We start from the raw sequence: 21335 nt of genomic DNA, 5'->3' as shown, positions 1-21335 counted from the left end.
CAGTAACTTTTGTCCAAAATAATACATTTAATTTTTAAAAATTTATTCCAGGGACCTCTGGAAAATAATATGGAAAGAAAGATTCTTCATTTCCAGTGTGAACTCATGGAAGCTAAAGCAGAATTGGAAAGTTTTCAGAGAAAGAGGAAGAAATAGAAAGTTTTAGGTATCTAAGATTATTTCGAAAAAATAATAGTTATGTATTTCAGAATTCTTGAATGAACAGGACTCACTGTATTTGGTTGCTTTTCTGACCTCTTTTGGGACATTACCCAAGAGACTAACACTGCAAGAGAATCTTCTATTAAATGCACCATTATTAACACAAAGGAATACCTTTATATTTTTTATGTTTATTTTTAAGCAGTTTCTGCTCTCAGATGTGACTCAGGATAACACATTTAAAAAAAGTGTATGTATAAGGACCAAGTATACTCTCTAGGTCTCCCTTCCCGTGTCAAGTCTCTTTCTTGGGCATTCCAGAAACTCACTGAAAATGCTGAACCATGGATAAAAGGACTAAAAAGCTGGGTGCTATACATTAAGATTAAAACGAGAGCAGAGTGAGGTTTTCACATACCCCTGCCTGTACATTTAGCTGTTTGGTGAGCACAGAGCCCAAAGCTAAGAGGCTTATTGAATCTCTGTTGAAACAGCTGAGTCTTAATAGGAAACTGAATTAGATGGGACTCGGGCATTGCTAGATCTTTCCTTAACTTCCTCATAACAAGCTGATGACTTTAGACATTCCATTTCTTAGCTTCTTGTGGAAGTTAGGGGATAAAGAAGCCCCCACATGTTACAGAAGGTGGTAAGGAAGATCAGCAACCTGGTGTTGGCAAAGCATTGCACACACTACGGATCAAAGGCACAATTATAAACATGTGGAATTAATGATGATTATATTATCTATCTGATCTGTTCCTTAAGTCAAAGCCATATGTCAGCAAAGAAAATCACTAGTCAGAGGTTCACCTGGAAATTTGCTTTCAATGTGTTTGATTAAAAAAAAAAATTAAATCCTGTTAACATGTTCAATTGAACATAGTCTATTTTCTGCCCAAACTCCCATGGGGTCCATGTTTAATGAGGATGTCAGGCCAAACTTGGCCCTTTCTGAGCTTTGAGTTATCTTTGTTCTCACTCACTGGCATTTTCCTTCAGAGAACTGACTATAGTGAGAAATTTTGGTCCACTTAAGAGACTCTGAGTCGGTGTCTAAAAGAATTTTTTTGATGAAGGCAAAATCACTGGGCCTTGATGTTTGTCCTACTTCCTTCCACAAGGAACAAAAATGAATGTCTCCTTTGTGTAGTTAAGAAAAAAAAAAAAATGTGACTATAGGTAACGTCAAATCTGTGCCTATAAATAAACCCAGCTGAGGAAAGAATGAATCCTCAGAGAGTCTGTGTCTCATCAGGTACATCTGAATGTCAGAGAGCAGTTCACCAATTATAATAATCTTCGTGCATTGGAAGCTGGAGATCCACACAGCTAACATTCAGGGAAGAAAGAACCGAAGAGGGCATGAGTTGTGAAGGGGCTGGAAAAGGAAGGGGCTGACTGGAGTCGTGGAGACGAGCTCTTCCTAAGTTTTAGTTAATGATTCACAGTAACCATGACAAGTACATCCAGCATCCAGAAAGGAGAGATGAGCGTATTTTACAAAATATCATGAATACCATCCCATATCATTTCTGTGCTGCACAAGTGCAGATTCTATCAAAAGTCTTTGGTTTTATCTGACTTCAGGACTAGGAGGAAACTGAGTAGACTGCCAGGGGTAAATACACGCAAGCATAAACTTCCAATCAATCAAAGGTAAGCTGGAAAATTATAAAACTCAGAGAAAAACTTGCCTGAGGAAGAAGAGGTTCAAGGTTCTGGTCCACATAAATTATCATCTGCCCCAAGAGAAGCTGAGTAATCTGTTAAGACAGGACCCAGGGAGTCAAAGGGACCAGAAAAGTAGGAGGAAAGACCCACAGGAAAAGGTCGGACCTTCGCAGTACAGCTCACTGTGATGCCCTCAGCTCCTCTGCTGCTGAGCTCATTCTCAGTCTGGTGAGGACTAATCCTGAGTGAGCCCATCCAAGAGGCTGCTGGTGTGTGTGTGTGTGTGTGCACGCATGTGATGTATTTCACTTATTGGCAAATATTGGAGCTCTCAGTTTTGGTAGGATACTGGACCTAATAGTCTAGTCAGGGTTTCTTAAACTTTTATGGATGGTACAGCTGTTACATGTTTTCATTTCACCTAATGTTACTATTGGCATACTCAGAGGGAAGGAGGTGACAGTGCAGTCATGATGGAAAAGGGGAGGAGCTTTGGTGACTGACTTCGATCTTCTCCATCCTAGACACAGGGAAGGAGGCCAGCTTAAAGGCCAGCTGGTGTCCACCATGACTAGGCTTCCAAACAAGATGGCCAGGTGCATTCTGAATCTTCAGGGTCCCAACTGTTCCCTGAAATGCTGAAATGGGTGAGAGTCATCACACTGGTCCAGAGCCATGGTGCTCATTCTACTCTCCACAGATAGACCCAGGGAGGTACTTTGGGGAATGAGGCAGTGAAATTTCATATTCCACCAAAATACATTTGTTTTGATTTGATTACCTATAGAAGGGCTAAGCAAACTTTTCCTATAAAGGGTCAGATAGTACATATTTACAACTCTGTGGGCCATATATGGTCTCTGTGTCAACCACCTAACTTTGAGGTTGTAGTTTAAAAGCAGTCCTTGACAATAGGAAATCAAATGGGCACCATGGGATTTGACTTACAGTCCATGAATCTCCCACCCTGGTCTCAGCTTTAGTTTAAGTACATGGTGATGTTCCACCATCTTTTCCTTCCTCTGAGCTCAATTATGTCAAACTTTACCACACGGTCTCAATTTAATATACGCTATCTGACTTAATTTTTCTTAATTGTCTTGAGTTTCAGTAAAGAGAATGTTTAAATTTCTGTTTCTAAGAAAATATTTTTCATATCTTCAGAAAGTAGGATCTCATTCTGATATGGTATTTAGATAGCAAAAATACCTCATAGATCATATAAAGGGGAATCACATGTCTTTGGATTAAAGAGAATCTCATATTTCTGTGATATAGGTGAGCAATACTGAGAGAAAAAATAACTATTGAACTGACTTTAAACTAATTAGCTTTTCAAAATTTTAAGTTTTAATGTTGCTTGGATTTTTTTTTTTTCATTTAGTTTCTTACATTTGAAAAACAAAAATGAATTCTTACTATATTGTCCTTGGTCATAAGTACTTTGTTTTTCTTTTTTAAAAAATGTAGTTGAGGGAATTTTCATTTTAAAGATTTCTTGACCCCACATGAAATATGTTGATTGTTTAGCAGGCCTTCTCCAGGGCTGTATCATTTCCATTCCTCTTAAACCATAGCATTTTTTACTTTTGCAGGCACTCATGAAGTTTCATAGACAACCGTGGGAAAACTCGTATTTGAAACACTCAGTGTGTCTGCTGCAGAATGTATTTCTACACAGAGGATTTTGACACCAGGCCAGCAATGCTTTTGTCTTCCAGCAAGAACGAGAGCCTCTGCCATGGAAGTCAGAAAAATGTCCTAAAGCCTTTGGGGATGTTGAGTTTGAGTGTTGCTACATGAGTTTGCAAGGGCTGCCATCACAAAATACCCAGATTGTGTGGATTACACAATAGGAATTGATTTCTCACAGTTCTGGAGTTATAAATTTGAAATGAAGGGATTGCCAGGCTTCATTTCTCACGAAGCCTCTGTCCTTGGCTTGTAGACAGATGGTGGCCTTCTTTCTTGGACTGTCCCCAGAGGATCTTTCCTCTGTATGTACCCATTCCTGGTGTCTCTTCCTCTTCTTATAAGGGCACTAGTGCTGTTACATTAGGCCCCACCCTAACAGCCCTGTTTTATCTCAATTACCTCTTTAGAATCCCTGTCTCCAAATACAGTCTCATTCTGAGGCACTAAGGGTGAGGCTTCAATATATGAATTTAGGGGATACCCATTTCACCCCATAACAGTTCCTTTTAACTTTATATATGTGGAGGTCTATAGGATCCTTAACTGAGAGTGGCATGAAAACTCAGCACCTCAGGATAGGCATGAAAGTTTGGGCTCTGAAGCCATAAAGACTTGTTTCTCATAGATTTCCACAACTACTTATGAGACAAACCCAACCCCATAAGGAGAAAGGTAGTCATGAAAAGTAAGGGCCCCACCTGTGACCAAATGGCAGACTGATCATTGTCCTACTCCCCTGCAGGCTTGTACCTTCCTGATCAGCCTCAGAGTTTAGGGCACAGGCTCTACAACAATTCAATGTGGAATTTAATTCTGATCCCGGATGAATACATTTCTGATGCTTGTTCTGAAAGACTTCCTCATGAGGAGGAAGAGCCCTTCTTTCTTGTATCTTCTCTATCTAGCACTAGAGATGGTGTGACTTTACACTATCACATGTACTTTACACAGGCACATGTTAGTGATAACAGTTAAATTGTTCTAATGAATAACCCTAAAATTTTGGCAGCTTAAAACAATAGAAATTTGGTTTTGCCCTAGTCAGAGTCCAATTACAGTCAGAATTGAAAAGAAGCCACTTTCAATCCCAGAAACCAGGTTTCTTCTAGCTTTGATGTCACAGCTATGGAAGAGAGATTTCAGGACTCACACAAGTAAAAATGTGCATGGCCAAGGTTTGGAATGGTGCCCTTCACTGTGGCCCTAGTCCACTAGCTAGAATTAAGCCACATGATCCCTAACTCTGCAAGAGTGCTGGGAAAAGAAAATTGCCATGGGTTCCCCCAGGTTTCCATGACTTTCCTGAAGATACAGTTGTTATCTGAGCTTCTGTCACTTTACAAATATGGTTTCAGCATAATATTTTGGTTCTTGTGAAGAAATATTAAAATAATATCACATAGCAATTAGTTTTCTCAAACTCCTATACAGAGAAAACTAAGCTATTGTAGGATACATAGTGACTGTGGGCCTTTAGGACAATATTGCTGGGTCTCAGAACTTGCTCCAATCTTGGTGGCTCTTTCTTGGCCCATTTAGACATTTTTTACCATTGAAAATAATATAAGAGCATCCTCACTTTATTGTTAGCCATTCTTGGAAATCCAGGTATTTGCCCTAGATAATTCTTTAGAGCATCTCAGATAAGACTAGGACTACCTCACAGGAACCTTGAAAAGATTCTTGTGCTTCCTTGATTTGGGGGTGGGCTGGGATTGGTCTGAAAATCTTACTTAATCTGTTATGATGGACATAGATTTACCAACTTAACCCGTCACCCTCTCTCTTTTAAAAATGAAGACACTTTAAATTCATGCTGTAATTAAAGTATCCCTGAAAGGCCATTTGTTAAAAACTTCTCACCAATCTGTAGCACTATTGGAAGTGAAATCTTAGAAGTTGGAGCCTAGTGGAAGCAAGTTAGGTCATTAGGGTCATGTCATTGAAGTGGGTATTAGGACCCTAGCCCCTTACTCTCTTTCTGTTTGCTTCCTGGCTGCCATGAAGTCAGAAGCACCTCTGCCATGTGCTCCTGCCCTGATGTATTTTACTGCCACAGACCCAAAACAACAGGACCAAGTGAATGTGGACTGAAACCTCTGAAACTGTGAGCCAAAATAAGCCTTTCATCCTTATAAGTTGAATTATCTTAGGTATTTGCTACAGTGACAGAAAACTGAATAATACAAAGGTATAAAGTCTAAATTTATGTCAAGGGCATTCTTTTGAGAAGACAACCCTGAAGGACCCTGATTGCACAGGGCCACCAAGTGGAATTGGTTTCCCTATGTTCAGTTGTCCCAGCACTCAGAAGCCACTGCAGCTATGGTTCAAGTGTGCCCACTGTCTGCAGACCTTGCCATCATCCATGTGATGCTGATATGGTAAGCATGCAGACTATAAGAGTTATGGGTCAAGGAGGCTTCCTCTGATATTTCAAAGGAAAACCTGGAAGGCCAGGCAATGTGTGTTAAGGTCAGAATCCCTGCAAGCAGCCTCCAACAGGGCCATGTGTGAAGCTATGAGAGTGAAACTGAAGTTGCAATGGAAAACCCAAGATGTTAGAGATGCCAAAGCATGGAATGCCTGCTGAAGGAAGCTGCAGGGTGAGTCCAGCCAGCCCAAGAGAGTTGCCACATGGGCCAAATCCAGCAAGTTCATAGGGGCAGCGCTGTCCAAGCCCCTTGGAGTCACATCATGCCACTAGGCACCCCAGATGCTATACATATTGCTACAGTATTTAATGCCTCCCTGCTACTTTTCAGTCTTAGTTCGATTGCCCTAATTTTGTCCTACTCTTTACTTTATAATAGAAGAATTCATTGTATCTCAGAAGTATGTAATTTGGTTTTTAAAATCTCTACAGGGCCTCCAGTACAGTTTGCCTTAAGTCTCAGAAGAGACTTTGGACTTGGACTTTTAAGCAATGCCAAAACTTTTAAGACAATGGGAACTCATGGAGATGAACTAAATGAATTTGGCATAATGAAATGGATATGAGCCTTTGGGAAACAGGAGTAGAGTGCTATGATTTGAAATTATTCCCCAAAGGCCAATGTTAAAGGCTTGGTCACCAGTTTGTGGTGCTCTTGGAAAGTGGTGGAACCTTTAGGAGGTGGAGTCTACAGGGAAAAAGGTAGCATATTAGGGGCATGCCCTTGAAGGGGATACGGGGACCCAGAACCTTTCTTTCTTTCTCTTTGCTTCCTGAGTGCCATAAGGTGAGCAGATTCTCTGCCGTGTGTTCTCATCATGATGTATTGTGCCACAGGTCCAAATCAACAGGGTCAAGTGACCATGGATGAAAACCTCCTAACCTATAAGTCAAAATAAACTCTTCCTTCTTATTAGTTGATTTATCATTGGCATTTGTTACAGCAATGGAAAGCTGAATAACAAAACTCATTTTGTAAATTGCCTAGAATTTTTCTTGAATTTTAATTTTTTTTTCAATTTCCTAAACTGTTGTGAACACAGCAGGCAACTTTTCTTAATTTGGGTGTGTGATATTTTCCCCCAGAATGTTATTCTAAAATTAGGCAGAAACAGCAGTATGCTATTGACTCCCTGCAGTCTAGTCTGAATTCTGAAGCTAGGAGCAGACTTGAGGCTACCAGGCTGAGGAAGAGGATGGAAAGGGACCTGATGGTGATGGAATGCCAGCTTCACTGTGCCAACTGGCAAGTGTCTGAGGCAACCAAATACCTGGGATGGCTTCAGAGTCAAATGAAGGTAATATGGGGTGAAGGTAGAAATACTTCTTATAGGAGCACACTAAGCAACAGATTGTACGGAGCAATAAAGGTGAGGACAACAAATTTCATCCTTCAAGACAGCGAGAATATTCTTAAATTAAAACAGGCAGAACTCTGCTCAGATCATGTACGCACAGGTGCACATCCCACATTGCACTCAGGCAGGTCTGTGCTCTAGGCCCTAATTTTCTCTTGCAGGACCTTCAAGTACAACTGAATGACAGTACACACTGAGCAATGATCTGAAGGAACAAGTGGCTGTAACTGAACAGCACAATTCTCTTCTTCAGTCTGAACTAAAGAAACTAAGATCCTTGCAAGAGCAGAGAGAGTGTGGGCTCAGGCTGGTAGAGAAAGCTCCTGAAAATCACAGAAAAAAAAAAAAAAATCAGTCTTTTCTACACCCAGGTGGGGCCCATAAACTCTCCCCATTAGCTGATTCAGTTGGTTGAAGGCAGTAGTTTTTATCCTTGGTCAGCTTTAAGCCATCCACAGTTGCCATGTCAAGTCCTGGGAATGGCATGAGAAGCTCAGGGAGAGCCTGTACAGTAGAGCAGTGGTCACACTCTTCATTCATCAGTACTGGACGCTGGACATCTAAAATAAGGCATCCACAGGGCCGAGCTCCCTCCGAAACCTGTAGGATAATCCTTCTTTGCCTCCCCTTCGCTTTTATGATTTGCTGGTGATCTCTGAAATCCCTTGGCATGTGGATGCATCACACCAATTGCTTGCCTTCCCCCAGTGTATATTCACACAATCTTCCCTCTGTGTCTTTTTCTGTTAAAATCTCCCCTTTTTATAAGTTTTATTGGTTAGGATCTACTCTAAAAACCTCATTTTTAGTTTGAATTGACTATTTATTTCAAAGTCCTAGTTCCAAACAAGGACATATTCTATAAAATTGAAGTTTGGGATTGTAGCATGTCTTTTTGGGGGGAGATAAAATTTGACTTGGAACACTAAGCCAAAAAAAAAAAGGGGGGGGGGGGGGGATTCACAGCCAGGATGCTGGGGAGAGAGGAATTAATATTTCCTTATACTCTAGGAGCATTGGCCTGGTTCTCTGAATCTTTCTAAGCCACTTGCTCTTCCAGAATTCCAGAATTTTTAAAAAATACTCCTACCTTGGAATCAAGAGTTATATACTGAAAGATATGATGAGCTGTCAGTACTCTGGCTTCTTGTGTAAGATTATATAAGTGACAAAGTAAATTTATTAGGTCCTTCACATCCTTCTGGAAGCAGGAGAAACCATGATAGCTAGGACAAATGTCTATAGTAAACAGGTCAAGCAATAAGCATTTTTAAGGTACCCATCATCACCTGAAAAGTTAGCCCAATGTAGATATTAAATGTCTCCACTGTCTTTAAAGAGTAAAGACCTAAGTAAACAGTTGTAAAGCATTGCTATGAATTTGATGATATGGACAGTATACTCCTGTAGAAGGTACTCCCTGGCAATCCTAGACTCCTTAGGCAGGTGCACACTCTTCTTCAACTGTGTCATGGAAGACATGTAAGAAGTCAGCCAGGTACAGAGAAAAGACAGGGAGAGGCATGCAGGCAAGGGAATCTGGGATTTTAAGGGAAATTCACATACTAGAGCACAGGGTCAGTAGGACAGATGAGTAGAAATGATGTTAAGACACAAGCAGGGCCAGGTCACCAGGGAACTTGAGTCTGAGACTGCTGGAGTTTGAATTTTATCTGCACATAATGAGGATCCCCTGAAGAATTTTGAGTAGCTGAGAGTGAAGTTATCAGGTTTACATGTATCAGATATTTAGAAAGTTTACTCTGGTGATTGTTGTGAAGTATAGATTAAAGCAAATAGGGACAGAACTTTCATGCTCTGGGGTGTTTAGAAACATCTGTGGGGTCATTGTAGTTGCCATGGTGACTGGAAAGTACCACAAACATTTAGTGCCAGGGTCCAGAGATACTAAAAGTCCTTGAAGGTGCTGGATTGCCCTTCATTATATCTCCAGTGAGAAACATTAAAATAATGCATAAACGAACTGTTTCTGCTGAAAGGTGTTGAAATTAGTTTGTGCCTGCAGTTTGACTTTTGTGTCCATGTGTGCAATAGAATCCCTTTGGGGTACCATGGGGTAGAGAACAAATAGGCTGTAAGTTATGCATAATTCTCAGCAGGATAACTCACTTCAACATTTTCTTTCTATCTCAAGAAAGTTTATCTAAATACAACGAGTTGAATTCTTATAAAGTGGGATATTGAATTTTTTAAAAAGTAAAGCATCCATTGTCTACAGTACTTAATAACTATTGGTGATAAATCACTTTCCATGCATGTCTAAACTGACACTGTACTATGGGTTCCAGTGTGATGAAAAAACACCATGGGATGGGGGAGGACATCAACCACAGGGCAGTGGGGACAGAGAGGAGGGAAGATTTGGGGTAAAAATAAAATAAGGCTTTGGAGACCCGGGACACAGAGCAGATTTTTCTGAAACTTAGGTGGTAAGAGTCACTAACAAAATAGTGCCAGTTCTCAGATCCTACTGCAGACTTACTGAATTGGAGCTTTGCAGTGGGGCCCAGGAATCAGACAAGTTCTCAAGTGCTTCTCCTGGTCCTGATCACTATCCCGTATATTATCCTGCTTAGAACAAACATGAGACGAATCTTATCTTTGGTTGATGTTATATGCCCTCTTTGCAAACCTGAGCTATGAATGACCCTCCTGCACAGTACTCCCTAATCGCCTTCCTCCTAAAACAGAACCAATTAGTTATTCTGCTTGTAAAGGTTTTAAACATCTCCCTAGCTAATTTTAAATTATTCAAGGTGCAAACAGATCATTGTTCATGCATGTACCTTCCTTTACAGGGAGTTCCTATGGAGTTATGTGCAGTTAGCATCCAGAAACCCCTTTAGGAAAATATACTTACCCTGTCCCTGCTACGCCCATGGCAATGGAAATCCTGGGTGCACAGGGCCTGGTTGTCCTCAGGACAGAGGGGGGCAGTCTTGATGATGCATGCTTCCTGCCATGCAGGAGGCAGGCAGAACCTGTGAGGCTGGGATGTCTATTTGCAAGCCTTAATCCTGCCACTGAGAGAGAAGCTCTAGCTGGAGGAAAGTGAAAGGATGAAATGAAAGGAGAACTGAAAAATCGAAAGCCTGAGCCTTTTATATGCGCGCTCTGTACTAAGGTTTCACACCCTCTGAAAAGCTGTGCTTCAAACACGGAACAGATGCAGCAAGGGAAGATTTGGCCTCTAGTGTCACAACTCAGGAAGGAAAGAATTAGGGCAGCACCAGCTGCAGAGCACAAAGCTTCCTCCCTTTAATGGGGGTTCCTAAGCGCTGGGGATTGAGACTTTTTGAACGACTTTTTCCTCCTCCGCCCCACTGCAGAGTAGAACAGGGAGGCAGGTGGATAAGGAGGATTTTCTTCTTCCTGGATGAAATGGTATGCTGGAAACTGTGACTTTTATTTTCCAACCCCCTGATCCCCAGATATTTGTAGGTGACTCTGACTTCACTCTTCAGTCTTTATCACATTGAATGGCAAAAGGCAGAAAAATATTCCTCAACAAGTTGAAAACCGAACACATGTTATCCAGGATCCATTTCTTTCTGCTTGAGGCTGCCATCTCTAGTCTTGAACCTCTACATGGATGAAAAAACTTCCATTCAAGTATGCCTTGGATGGCATGTCAAGCTGGGGTTGGAAGTCTGTCTTAGCTGCATGTGGATGATTGTGATAAAATTTGCTCCTGGTCTGAGCTGCCTCCCATTGCATGTCCTGCACAGACCGGCTTGCATTTGCCCTTGCTGGTTTTAGCTGCCTAACAGAAATGCTGTTTTTCCTCAGAACACAAGCCTCCTCAGCCAGAAGAAAAAACTGGAGGCTGATGTTGCTCAGATTCAGAAAGAAGCAGAAAAGATGATGCAGATGTGTCAAAATGCAGAAGAGAAGGTCAGGAAGGCAGCCACTGAGGTGGGTTATTGACCACCTGCTGAGTCCTGAATTCCAGAGTTCACTGGAGCAGGAGCCCAGAGGCAGGGGACAATGTGCATCCCAATAAAGATTCCATTAATTCCTCACAGTGGCTGCAGGAGGTTAGGTGACACCCCCACCCCTTGCTCAACTTGAACAATTAGTTCAATTAGCTCATCCCTTCTGACCTATCCTGGCAATGAAAAGAAGCAGTTGAATTATCATAAGCAAAATCTTGTGAAAGCAAGAGCCTTTTTTTTTTTTTTTTCAGTTCAGTCATTTTCCACTTGTGAATCAATGTATGTCCAGAAACAGTTCTTCCTGTGGTTCCCTGCAAATAGCTATTTTTCTAGGGCCTATAATGGTTTTATGATGATGAGGATCTGAAAATAGTGCTTACGTCATTTATGTTTTACACTAAACACTACTACTTGAATAGGAAAGTCAGGTTGGTAAAGAAGAACTTCAGGGCTGGTGGGCCTTCTTTATTATGCAAATGTACAGTTGTTGGTGGTGCTTCTCCTAAATGCCAGTTAAGCTCAAACATTTCTGCCAGCCTCAACTTACCCTTGTGGGAACTGGATGAAGACCCTCCTCCAGGCACCCACTCCAGGCAGATGCAGAACTTCTCTCAAAGGGTATGGGAAGTGCAAGTACCACTGAGCAAAAGATATTAGAGGAGTAAGGGTAGAGGGCCAATTTTGTGTGTGAGGACCTAGCTCCCAGGTCTCAGAGCTTACTAGGTGGGGCTTGGGCTTTGTTTTAGTTTCCACTCATCCTTTCTTTGTCAAGAGCTTTCTCTCAGCTCCTCAAATATACAACAACCTGAAGTCACCCTGATCCTGCTGTGTGAATGGAAGTTGATCCCTTACTTAAAAGTGAAAGAACTGGGAGACGGGACCTTCAATCAGATTTTACATTAGACATTTTATAATTGAAAAGAGATAAAGAATTTGTGTTTATATTTGCTTAAGTTATTTACAATGTGGAGAACTAAATAAAATCTTGGTAATAAAATTCAGCCATTAGGCCATCGTGGAGTCCAGCCTTTTGGAATGGAGAAGCTTACCTATCACTCAGTCATTTTTTTTTTTTTTTATCAAGACAGGTACTTCTGCTTTGGGATAGAAATGAAGGATGTGAAAGCTCAAAGATGCTTGATGACCAAGAGAAAAGAATATGCATGAAAACCCACATAGATCGAAAGGAATAAAAAGGTTTTATTCCTGCTTGGTCAATATTTGCAGTCACATCTTATGAAGATACTGTCTGATTAACCTTTCCTTTATAAGATTTTCTTGATAATGCTAAAAAGTGAGCCCACTACCTCTTCCCTCCACCCTGCAATTCTACAACAGTATAGCTGTGGGCACCAACCCTACATAGCAGAACCCAGGGTTGCCTCTATAACTCATTCTTTGCCCTCGCCCCCACAGAGATGTCTCATACTTAAATTCTACAGATGGTTGGTAACCCTATGGAGAAGCTTTGGTTAGCAGTGCTGTGTTCTTACATTAAATGCACTAAGAGATTCATGATACAAATCTTAATAATTGTACTGGGAGCCCAAGCCCTTGTATACATAGCCATAGCCAAGAGTAAGATTCACAATTAACCTTCCTTGTGCCAGAGTACTGGTGCTGAGAGCATCTGTTACTGCCAAATTCCTGGAGCTTAAACTTGTTTTCAATAGTGAATCACAGAATTAGAGAAGCGAGATGTAAAAATAGTCTGTGTTCCTTGTGACATCAGTTACTTTATTGAATAACAAGTGGTATCCTGGTGTTTTATTTAATTAAAATCCATTGCCTCAATTGATCATTTTTCTTTCAGCACAGATGTTGTGTCATAATGTTGATGTAGTACTTCATCTTTGATCTGTTTCCACCACGGCTCGTCCCAATCTCTCCTGCCTCCACTGCTCTCTCTATTGCCCCATCATTCACAAACTCAAGGTCAGTAGAGGTTAGAGAGCATGGTAGGAAGAGATTAAATGTACATAGTCAAGGCACGGCATCCAGTTAGACTAAAACTGAAGATTGTTGGCAGAAATGTGAAGATCAATTATCTACTGCAGTAGCTCAGTTCCTTTGTTCCTGTGTAATCATGGGAGTTTGACAACCCCAATTCAAGGCTTTATTGTCCTGGGGTATTGTACCAGATGTCCTCACCCTATCACTTCTGGTTTTAGCATTTTCAAATATTTTAGAGTGTCTTATCTCAACATGTTCATTCATTCTTGCTTGACTTTTGACAAGAAAATAAGATTGTTCTTGGACTGGATGAAATGTCCCTTTCCTCTTAGTGCTAGGTGAGAATTCATCTATCTCCTCCCACTTGCCACACCAGCTCTAGTCTCTCCATAGGGAGGGTTATCCACTGTATCCAAACACACCTTAGTGGGTCTTGCTTCTGTGTCCTTGCTCCTATGTCTTTGCTCCTATTTGTTTCTCTGTGGAAAGTGTCCATTTCGTAACAACCAGGGGAGGTAGGAGAGGGAAAATAACTGAATCAGGATCCCAGAAGTCTCAATGCAGATATAGCAAGGACTGAAAGAAATGAGGTAGTATCTGCCTTCAGGGAGCTTAAAACCATATAGGAAGAACTATCTTAAAAACAGAACCTGTAAAATAATTGAACTAATTTTAAAGTCTATGTAGAGGGCATATGACAAATGTTACAGAGATGGAAAGAATATTCAACTGGGATTTGATAGCTCAAATCCCATTGTACATCCATACAGTGGAATACCAAAGCATATTATGGGCCATTCATACAATTGTGTTGATTAAAAGGGAATGAGAAGAACTATAAACTATATCCTGGAGATCACACTTAGCAGTATAAAGATGACCAAAGGTGAAGGCGATGTGGAGAGTTAAAACCCATTTATGCAAGAGGGTCGGGGGAGAATATGAACACGTGCGCATACTTACATTTTCAAGGAGAAATGGTGAGAGAATAAATTAAAAATCTAATGAAAATAGTTGCTCATAGGCAGAGAACAGAAAAAAGAAAACTAGACATTCTGAATATAACATAGTTAGTTGTTTTGACTGCATAATAATTTAAATCATTTACATACTTCATAATTAAACATGTTTATTAAGAAAAAAAGGCCCAGAAGTTCCTAAAATTTAAACACTATGGAAGCAAATAAGTTAACTATATATCAAACTGAGGACATAAAACATACACAAAAAGAATTATTCCCAGTGGCTTTAAACATAGCTGTATGTATATAAATATATATCATTTATATTATATAAGGGTAAAAAAGTAAATTGCATTTCACAACAATATATTGCTACTAGCAATAAGACTAATAGAATTATTTATCCATTAACATATATAGGAACCCAGATTTTTAGTAGGAGGAAAAAAGCACATAGGCATAAAATCAAAGAACTTATACATTTTCCCTAGGAAAAAAAAAAAAAAAAGAATGATACCAGAATTTTCATTTTTAATTTAAGATTGTGTGATTTTATTTCCATTTGGTATTCGTCCAAAATTAGGACCTAGAATCAGTGATAACTGAGTAGCAATGATTTTCTAAATAATCAGATAATATAAGGAATTCTGGTTAATTTTCTTAAGTATATATTAAATTCATATGTACATATGTTCCTTGTGCATCATGTGACATCACTTTATCCAATAACAAATGGTGTCCTGGTGTTTTATTCAATAAAAATCCATTGCCTCAATTGATCGTATGTTTAAATAATTGTATCTATTTATAATATGTGATATCAAAATTCCAATGTTTGAGTTAATTTTCCATTGCCACAAAAAAATACCTAAGAGCAAGTAATTTATATAGAACAGAAGTTTCTTAGGTACATGATTCTGGAGGCTGAGAAATCCAAGAGCATGGTGCTGGCATTTGTGAGGGCCTTCTGGCTATATCATAACACAGCAAAGGACATCACCTGGTGAGACATATTAAGCATGCTGACACAAGTCTCTTTCTCTTCTTATTTAGGGCTTCACCCTCATGACAACATCTAACTTTAATAACCTCCCTCCCAAAGGTCCCACCTCCAAATACCATTAATATATTAATTTGGGAAGTAAGTTTGCAATGCATAAACATTTTAGGGAGACTTTAAAACCATAGCAACCATCTTTATCTATTAGAAATACATAAGTATTTATTGATGAAGTTATATAATATCTAGGATTTGCTTTAATAAAGCAGTTTTTCACCCAGAGGTATCTTAATGACTTTTTTAAAAGTCCTTTAAAAAGTACAGACAGAGTTTTCTGTTATCTCTCCTTCCAATAGAACTGTGTAAAGTTCCTAGAGGACAGGTGTCCATGATTTTCTAATGAAAGGCTTTATCCACAAAGAACCTGCACAGCTGTTGACCTTCCCTCCTTCCCTCCCCCACTGCACCTGAGGAGGAATAAGGGGGTAAGTATGGCTCCAGCGACAAGAAGGAGGCCAGGATAGGGAGAGGGGGGATCTGCCTACCAAGGCCATTCATGTCTCAGGGCATTCAGCTTTGCAGATTTAAGATAGTGATCAGGAAAGCCTATCGCAGAAAGTAACATTAAGTCAAAGAGGCCACAGGGAAAGAGGCTTGGACATCTGGGAGAACAGCCCCTCAGCAGAAGAAGCCCATGCTTTTTCCCCACCAACTCCCTACCTGCTGTACTGCCTTATTTTTCTTTTCTTTTTTTAAAATATCTTTTAGTTGTAGATGAACACAATGCCTTTATTATATTTATTTATTTATTTTCATTTGTTGCTGAGGATGGAACCCAGTTCTAGGTGGGTGCATTACCACTGAGCCACAACCCAAGGCCCCTTATTTTTCTTCATAGCACTTGACACCATCGCATATATTCTGTATTTTACTTAGGTTTTCCTGCACCTCCTCATGAGACTGTACACATACACAGGGGAAAGATTTCTGTTCACTGCTTTATCCCTGGCACCAGGGTGGTGTGTGGTGTGTGCCCAGTAAGTCCTATGCTAATCTTGCTTGTATATTGTTTAAAGAAACAGGCAGTTCTGTTCTATAGCTCTCCCACAAAGCAGGGCTGCAAGATTGTGTGTTACATATGAATAATGGAGATACAGGGTCTGAAGTGAACCTGGAGAAAGAAGCCTAAGACCAGGGAGTTTATTGGCTGAATCCTCAAAGCCTGCCACATACAACTCACTTCCTGTACTTACAGGCATTCATGCATGCATACATGTGTGGACATGAGTGTGATTTTGTAATGTAAGAAGGGAGGCTTCTCCCCTTTGTCTGTATTAGTCTTTGATGTCCTTTAAGTCTTAACAGTCCTTTATGAGCTCACGTAGTTCAACCAGCTCATACTGGCAGGGGAGTTTTCCCACAGAGGTTGCCCCATTTAATCCCTACTAGAAAGAGAGCAGACACATCATCCCTCTACTATTTCAAATGACCCTCCTGTTGGCAAACACTGTACCAGCCTTACTGCCAGCCTGTGGTCTGAGGCCACGGTTTGGTTGCAGGTTCATGAATCAGAAGGTGAACTGGAAGGCCAGCTCCATCACAACAGAGAGACCCACAGGGAAGCTCACAGACTGGAGTGCCACATCAGAAAGCTGACCTATCAGGTACTGCAGGAAACCATTCCCTGTGTGTGTGGTTGGACTCTACCCTGCAAAAATGTGCACTTTCTAGCCTGAAAAATCCTCCTGGGGACCCTGCAGTTCTCTCTGAACCTTTGATCTTCCTTGGCAGCAGATATTGGCTCCCTCTCAGAACTCTGGTCCTATCCGTGGTATTAGGTCCATGACTTTACAGAACTTGCAGAGAATAAAATGGGAGCAGCAAATTGCAATTAGAAAAAGCTATTTATACCATCCTTATTTTTTCACACACAGTGTTTGCAGCACTTTCACAAGAGTGCCTTCCTGTGAGAGGCTGAGTGAGAAAACATGTAAATGAAGTTACTGGTAGAGGCTTGAATGACCACCCAGCCAGCAGATTAAATGGGATGCTGACTAATTGAAGCAGGGGACATTTCCATTCCTATTTTCTGGTTGCACAAACACTCAAGGCCGCTGAGGACTCTATTGCCGATGCCAGTTGGTAACAGCAAATGCTACAGAAAGGCCTAAGACTTTCTGAATCTCACCTATTGACTAACATTGGTCTCAAGCAAATAATTGAAAAGATGTGGGCACACTTCTTATAAATTTTTTTAATGGAAGAAGTGGTATAATTCTCATCTATGCTCTCACCTGTGCCCTTTTCCCCTTCTCTTGCTAGAGGAGTACATAGAGGGCACTCTGTTGTCCACACTCTAAAGCCCAGCAGCCTCCTGAAACACAGTTTGAGCATGTATTTCAGTTGTTGAACACAGATCCAAAAGTTACTTTCTAGTCTTCTCTTAGTGAACAAATATAGCTTATTGCATTGAAAAGTGGAATACTTCATCTTAGGCACCCACTTTCACAGCTCCTGTGACAGTACTAACACAGGATCTGTGGGTCTTGATTTTGATTCCTGAAGCTGAGTTGTTAGAGATGTCAAAGTCTTCCTCCCCTGCAGCTGGAAGCACAGTGTTGATAAGAAAGCAGAGCACTTCAGACACATCATCTTAGACTAATTAAGATGAAATGAGCTACTTGTACAGCTCTTATTACTGAATAAGTGGTTCTTTTTATAAGATGAGTTTGTCTGACACTTCTTTAAACAATATGAGGTATATCAAAGCCAATGAAGAGTGAGCCCATGATATGTGTAGCTAAGTAAGTAAACAGCTTGAGCACATGAAAGTTTGCTATTCTAGTCTTCTGTGGAGCAAGGTGGAGAATCCACCCATGTTGATGGAGTAAAATAATGCAGCTTGTTAATAATGTCTGGGGTTTTCTTTTTCTTTTTCCATAGATTATTCTTATTTTCATTTTTAAACACTTCGTTATAGAACAAAACACCAAAATTATCATTTTTTGATTTTCATTGTCTCAAGGAATACATTTTCTTATTCTATTATGTTGTCTTTGTTTCTTCATTGCAATAGTCTTAGTGTTTCTCATGTATTAGTTTTGAGGTGCATTTCTTAATTTCTTCCAAGTGTCTGCAAAATACTAAGAATGGATCCATTCAATTATGCAAATGAATGATTTCTACCATCAAATCTGATAGTACCTACTGAGCACCTACAGCATGTAAGAGATTAGGCTAGACCAGGTAAGTTGAAAGAGACACTGGAAGGTTCTCCACATTTCTTGATATCCATATCTGGTTCATAAACATTCAAGTTTGATGCTGTGTCAATTCAGATCATCTTCATCAAACATCAAAATGCCCATCAGAATGAGGCAGAATGTTTTGTGATAGCCCATTCATAGGTGCCAGTTGAAAAATGTCCTTTTCAAAAGGACACAAATGTGGCTTTCTTTTCCTGATAAAATCCTCTGGGAACATTTTATAACAATGTACTGGCTAGGGAAGCTAATGTAACTTAATTTCATAATAGTGCTATGGTTTTGCTCATTGCACCCTTATCTTTTCCTTTATGTTCCTCTGGCATTTGGAAACAATGCTAGAAAGCTAGTCCCTAGAAAGCTATGGTATAAAGCAAGACATAAGATGAGGAATTGTAACTAGCATGGAAAGTAAAGACAATTTCTCTGCCCCCCACTCTCCAGCTCCATTTTACATTTTACTACCTCTAAGATTCAGGAATCTATGTGTAGTTATTCTTTAATCCTTACACATACAGTCCAAAATATAGGACTGTGCCCTCAGTGCCAATGCTATGGCAGATTCCAAAGATAATGCAGCTGGAGGTTGTACTTTTCACAGCTGAGTGGTCAGATCCCTTTTCTAGAAGGGGCATCCAATATCCAATGATGGCCACCATAGTTACTTAATGGCTTAGAGCTATGATGTAAGCCTAAGTCTAACATCAAAGGCTTTGCCTTCCCAAGCAGGAGAAACATCATTAATATCAGCAACTACTTTTATTCACTTCTCTATATGTGGTCTCCTTATCATCTCTCCCTCCTCAGAACATCATTATTATCAATTAATTCCATGTTGATTTTAGAGTTTACTATAAACACAATTCTATGAATCTTTAAATTTCATAAGAGATTTTATTTAAAACATGGTCCTAGCTCCTCAACCAGGTTGATTCCTATATGTTCATCTTTGCCTCTGTAAACTTAAAATTAGTAATTACTGTCAGATTCCAGGTGATGCAAACAGCTTGGCTATAGTAAAGGGCATAAGCAGAGAGCTGTGGGAAATAGGGGGTGATGAGCCTGTTGTAGTAGGAGGGTTTGTGGGAGACAAGGGAATATAAGTGGGGAACCAAAGGAGTTGATATTTGATAAATGAAGTAAAATGCTGTAGCTTGAATCTTGAACATCCCTCTTATGCTAATGTTTTAAAGGTGTGGTCCCCAAGGTATGGTGCTATTATTGGGAGATGATAGAAGCTTGAAAAGGAATGGTCTAATGAAAGATATGAATCCTGTCATTTGGAATTGTACTATTAAAAAGGACATTGGAAGTCTGACTCCTCTTCTTTGTTTCCCAGATACCATGCACTAAGCATTTTCCTCTACCACTCACTCCTACCATGATGCACTGCCTTGTCACAGGCCCCAAAGCAACCAAAAATTGAAAGCTCTGAAACTGTGAGGTAAAATGTCTTTCCTCCTTTAGTTTATCTTAGATATTTTGTCACAGTGATGGAAAAATGACTTACGCATAAGGGAAGCTGAGAGCAGCATGTGAGCTGCAACCAGCAAGGTTATAAGGGTCCTATTCTGCAACCATGTCCATGGAGATTTTGGATTTAATGTTTGCCCTGCTGTGTTTTGGTCTTGCTTTGGTCTGATCTTTCCTTTCCATTCCTCTATGCCTCACTGTTGAAACAGTTACCCTTTGCCACTGTATCTTGGAAGTATGTAACTTTAGTTTTTACAGGGGCTCAGAGCTAATGGCTTGTCTTGAGTCTCAGAGGAGACTTTGTACTTAGACTTTCGAGCAATGCTGAAAAGTTAAGATCTGGGGGACTTTTGGGCATGGACTAAATGCATTTTATTTTGTAAAAGGGGCAGAATCCTATAGTTTGGATCTTGAATGTCCCTCAAAGGCCTATTAGTTAAAGTCTTGGTTCATGGCCTGTGTTGTTAATTGGGAATGGGTAGAACATTTAAGAGGTGGAGCCTACTGAAAGGGAGTTTAGATACTGGAGCCAAACCCTTCTCCTTTTTGCTTCCAGCAGCCATGAGGTGAGCAACTTCTCCACCATGTCCTCCTACTATGATTTACTGGCTCATCCTAGACCCAAAAGCAAAGGCCAACTGATCATGGACTGAAATCTCCAAAACTGAGCAAAAATAAACATTTCCTATTTTTGAGTATCCCGGGTATATTGTCAAAGAAACAAACACATGGGGCTAGTACCCAAAATGTAATCAATAGGAGTAGATCTTAAGTTTATTTCTCAATCCTCAGTAGATTGGGGTATTTTCTTCCTTAGGAAAGTTCAACAGCTCTGAATTAGAAATGCTCAGTTAAAGAGGCATGGGGGCATGAAGGGGTAGGGAGCATGAAGACTTACATCAACCTCTCCCCTGCTTTTTCAGAATACCAAAGGCTCCATGGAGCATAGTTAAGCAGCACTGCCTCACCAGCTGGTCTTTCTCCAGCCCAAGCATGAACCATAACTGAGGCAATGAGACTAGGCACACCAAGAGCCCCACAATGTGTGAAGTTTCCCTATTTCTTCTGATACCGATGCCAGAATCCAGAAAACTTACCTTTCCTACAGTTTTATTATTCAGTGCTATGGGTTAATTAGATAGTTCAAGGAATGAGTTGTTTTGATTGAGGTGTAATTGATTTTCAGTTTTGCATATGTGGTCTTTTTAATAATGCATTTCATTTCTATTGAGAAACTTCAGGCATGTGTCACTTGGTCGGGATAGAAGGACTAAAGACTATATTGAATTTAACTTCCACTTCAGCAAAGCCTAGGGTGGGGTGCTGTGGGTGGATCAATGGCTCTGTCATTGCTTGGAGCTGTATTTAATTTCTCAAAAACTGGCATGAATAGTTAAATCCATTG

At 40.2% G+C, this 21335-nt stretch overlaps 1 pseudogene across 1 annotated transcript in view; it reads left to right on the top strand.

Moving 5' to 3' along the window:
- LOC306637631 overlaps window positions 1-14460 on the top strand; it is a 129978-nt pseudogene extending 115518 nt beyond the window's left edge. The window contains exons 17-19 of the transcript in view: window positions 7071-7263; window positions 7485-7694; window positions 11134-14460. The product of the transcript in view is annotated as an uncharacterized misc_RNA (transcript). The remainder of the gene's footprint in view (window positions 1-7070; window positions 7264-7484; window positions 7695-11133) is intronic.
- Window positions 14461-21335: the final 6875 nt, after the last annotated feature.

This window comes from Sciurus vulgaris, assembly GCF_902686455.1.
Source record: "Sciurus vulgaris genome assembly, chromosome: 10".
NCBI lineage: Eukaryota > Metazoa > Chordata > Mammalia > Rodentia > Sciuridae > Sciurus > Sciurus vulgaris.
The sequence above is the reverse complement of the archived record's forward strand: the minus strand, read 5'-3'. Positions and strand labels throughout refer to the sequence as shown.